Source organism: Brachionichthys hirsutus, unplaced genomic scaffold, assembly GCF_040956055.1.
Source record: "Brachionichthys hirsutus isolate HB-005 unplaced genomic scaffold, CSIRO-AGI_Bhir_v1 contig_447, whole genome shotgun sequence".
NCBI classification, from domain to species: domain Eukaryota; kingdom Metazoa; phylum Chordata; class Actinopteri; order Lophiiformes; family Brachionichthyidae; genus Brachionichthys; species Brachionichthys hirsutus.
In genome coordinates, this window is record NW_027180398.1 from 34,237 (window position 1) to 38,463 (window position 4,227).

The window sequence follows — 4,227 nt, forward strand, 5'->3', positions numbered from 1 at the left end:
TAAACCTTTTTTAATCTGCGCAGCCTCAAATCTCTTTTTGAATAACGCAAGAATGAAATGCAGCCACTGTTGAGCCCAACGATAAAATGCAAGAAAACAAGTATTAAAGTCTCAAACTGACCTAAAGATCATGAAGTAAAATGATAAGTTGTTCTGATGGTGGGCGTCTGGAGGATTTATGACCTCACAGACGAGTGTGATCAAACGCAGCAGGCTCCCGCCTCTGAATAACTCACTGATCATGGTGGTGCCTCCGGCCAACGCCGCTTTGGTGCCCTGGTAGAAGTCGTCAGCTGACGCCATGCCTCGATCGGGCATCTGGAAACGTGTATGCACGTCAATGGGATCAACCCGATGCCCGGGATCAACATGCGACCCTGGGCATCGATGGTTTTTACTCCGCCGGGCACGATCAGGTTTTCCCCAATTTGTCTGAGAAGATCATCAGAAAGAAACCAAAATAAAAAATTAGGTTATTGCATCATGAAGACAAAAATGTCTGCTCTGACTGTAAAGCACGGTGAAATCTGTGACTTTATTCGAGTGTCTTCAACAAGTCAAACCCCCAAGAACTCACTTGATGACCCCATCCTCCATGTAGATGTCAGCGCTGAAGGACTGGTCATCATTCACGATCTTCCCTCCTTTGATCAGGAGACGATCGCTCTGCGAAGCCAAAAAGATGATTACGAGCCTCCGTGCATTTCACAGCAGTTAGAAGAATTCAAACGCTGCCAGTAAAGCACACGCTCATAAGGGTGAAGCAGATTTAGGAGCATTTCATGGAAGACGTTTTAGGAAATGTCACAGAAATTGATGGATGCATGCTCTAAAGCAAAAAATGTGTACATTAAGCACATTGAAAGTCCACTGCACCCTCCGTTTGGCCTTTTAAGGAGGCATTGTGATAAGGAGAACATGGCTGTGCAGCATCCTCTGGCTGATACTGGCTTTCTTCACCTCCTCACATATGCATGCAGACACCTATAAAGTCATGACACACACTCTTAAAACACACTCATAATCCAAGGCGGGGAGCGAGACGCAGGCGCTATCCTGTCACGTTTGGATAAGCACCAGGTTTTTGTGAGGATCTGTGAATAATGACGCTGTTTATAAAATAAGAGAGCGAATAAGAGAAAGGGAAGGCTGGAGGAGGAGGAAAGGGGAGAAGTGGAATAAAAGCTGTGGATGGGAGGAGTCTGTGTGTGTACAGTCTGGCTGCAGAAACACAGGCTGGAGAGTTGATGACTAACGGCGACTGAGCTGCAGTCCGTCTCAGACGTTCTGTCCGTCCTGTTTTACTGCATTCTCTCCCATTGTTGCCCATTTAGAGTGATAAACACCACAATAATATCGCAGGAAGTAACGAGCCAAAGAAAGGAAATGAGCATAAAATACCCAGGATGCCACAGCGGCAAAAGCCCTGAACTGAACCAATGATGGGAAGTCAAGCAACAAAAGTCCATCAGCAGTAAAAGACACTTCTGTACTCGGCTGTTGGTGGGGGGGGGGGGGGGGGGGGGGGGGGAAACATTCCAAGAAGGAGTTGAACTTCAACTTGTAACCATGGAGATGGGGAGGAAAAACAACAACAGACAAATTCCTGAAGGGAAGAAAACATTACTCAGGCCCCACTCGAGATGCATTCTCATGGACGCGTTCATTACGTCAGAGAAGCCAACGCCTGCAGCCGAGCCGATTATTCTTTCATGCACTGTTCACGAATAGAAAGTCCATCCATTTAGGCCCGGCTCAACCACTGGAGTTGAATTACGAGTCTAATCTGTTTCTCAACCCAATTAAGAAAGTATAATTATTTATTTCTGTACAGTATGTCCCGATTGTTCCATATCATATATTTATGGGAAGAAAATTGTGCTTATATATTTGGGACCAAGCCAATAAAACTTGTTCATGAAAGGAGAGTTTTTCCTTGACGTTTGTCTCCATCAGGGGTCCCCAAACTTTTTCCTGTGAGGGCCAAATAACTTTTCCCTTCTCTGATTGGGGGCCGGGGTCAGTTTGTAACGGAAAAAGTGTGATGATCGCAGAGGTGCGTAACATAAAACTTTATCGTTTTCCAGCCACACATAACCAAATAACCCTCAATGGGTTCTTCACAGAAAAAAGTCAAGAAATAAATAATAACACTATGAAATAAACAATAACCAAATAAGCCTCCATGGAACATTAACTTTCTGTCGTGCTGTGCACAATCTTAACAGAAAAACTTCAGCTTGGTTGTCAGAGCAGAATATCTTACTTATATTACTCATATGAGCAGCCACTCAAAGCTCTTGTGTTCATTCCTTATAATCCATTTGTAGGTTCCAGTAGGCTTGTAGCCACTGTTTGCAGCTCTCTCTCTCATTCCTGTGAAAACCACAAAGCAAGCAGGCTGAGAAACCAGACTAAGTGATACAGCACAATACATTTCACTACCAGTGTGGTTGTGGAGATGGATTTTACTATGTTTATATTTGTTCATACTCAGAATGACTCATTCAAGTCAGAAAAGTGAGCTTACCTTTGTATGTTTATCAGTGTGAGCTGTGGGCCTGCATCTGGCTGGTGAGAAGCTGAACGTCAGGTTCCATTCTGGTCACAGCCAGTCTCAGACACTGATGCAGATGTTCATCAGTCAATCTTGATCTCATCGGATTTTTCAGCAGTTTCATGCGTGAAAGAATTATTTTATTATTCTTTTTAATTTGTTATTTTGCGTCTGTGGTGTAATTTATTTTTATTTTATTTGTATTGTTAAATGTCGATGATTTATGTACAAAGGACTTTCAACAGAACCAAGACCGCAAGGGTGTTTGACTGTACGTGGACTCTAACATGCTATCTAATAAATATATTCATCATCACCATCACTGATTGATTATTAAATATAGATCAGAGCTGATCATTCATTGACGTTTCAGATATCATGAAACCAGGTGCAGCGGGTAGCACAGTCTCCTCACAGCCCTGGCGGCTGCAGACGAGACAAGGCCGACTCGTCTTACAAGAAAAAGGGAAGGACGAAGATGGCTGATATTTCCCAGCAGCCTTTGCAACATTAGGATTGATACAGACATTTTGATCAGCATGTTAAATGAATTTATTATTATAACATTCATTCATATTTAACCGTGAAGACGTAGATTTCTTTGGTATGATGCTAAATTAAGTCAGGGGTACGCCGATATCGCTTAATGTGACGGCATCACGTCACTGATGAAATTGCTGCCATACTGCGTTACTGTGCCTTTGATGTAGCTTGTCATACAACTGTCTTTGATGTACTTATTGAACTTTGATGTCTATGTCTTTGAAGTCATTGAGTGGGAACCTATTTATACAAGCAATCCTCTCAGTATATTTCTCAACACTCAAGTATGTACAACAAAGAGATGCAAGCACCCGTACGGCCCTCCAAGGACACGGGTCGGGTCCTCCCAGGAAAAACAACAAGTCTGCTCCTCCCAGCAAAAGTTACGAGTCTGGATCTCCCAGCAAGAGCGAGGAGTCTGGTCCTCCCAGAAAAAACTTCGTCCCTTCTCGGTGAGGTTTTCCAAGAATTTCTTGGGAAACTGTCCAACAAAGAGTGGGACGCCCTGCAGTCAGGGACCGCTGATAAGAAGACTGAAGCACGTCTTCTGGATATGGGTGCCGATATAATTAAAGTAGTGGCTGACTCAGTGACTCAGAAAATCACTTCCCCCCTGACATCAAAAACGTTAGGGAACAGCCTTCTTGTTGATTTAGAGAAAGTCCAAGAAGCGCTGGATGAAGTCCTTCCACCGGTCCTTGCCTCGACAATGGGCGTTCCAGAGGTGGTTGAGATGTTGGCCCCATACGAGATATCACGTCTGGTGTCTAGAGAGGTGATAAAGACCTTAAGCAGGAGCCCCAAAGAAGCTACAATCACAAGTGGGCAGATCTCCATAATGCGGCACTTCAGAAAGCTACTGCAGAGATTTGCTCAAAAGAGTCGCAAATTTCTTTGCTGGTTGAAAGAGGAAGAGTCGGCAGCGAAGGACCTCGTCTCTCCGGAAGGATCCGAGACCGAGGACTCCATGATGGGAGATCTGATCCCTTCAGAATTGACCATAAACAACGCCGTCGATAAGGACAACATCGTCTGTGAACCCACAGAAGGCGAAAAGGAAATTCTTCCAGCGCTACCAGAGGCCCCTGCCATCATGGAAGGGGTGCCTTTGGTAGCTGTGGAAGAGG

The 4,227-nt window shown here is 44.4% G+C and overlaps 1 long non-coding RNA gene across 1 annotated transcript; it reads right to left on the reverse strand.

The window, feature by feature from the left end:
* Nucleotides 1-406: 406 nt before the first annotated feature.
* LOC137914636 (uncharacterized) lies at nucleotides 407-2,327 on the reverse strand. The gene is made up of 3 exons (XR_011106416.1): nucleotides 2,267-2,327; nucleotides 578-666; nucleotides 407-432 (listed from the first exon to the last, which is right to left on the reverse strand). It is a non-coding gene; the product is annotated as an uncharacterized lncRNA (long non-coding RNA).
* Nucleotides 2,328-4,227: the final 1,900 nt, after the last annotated feature.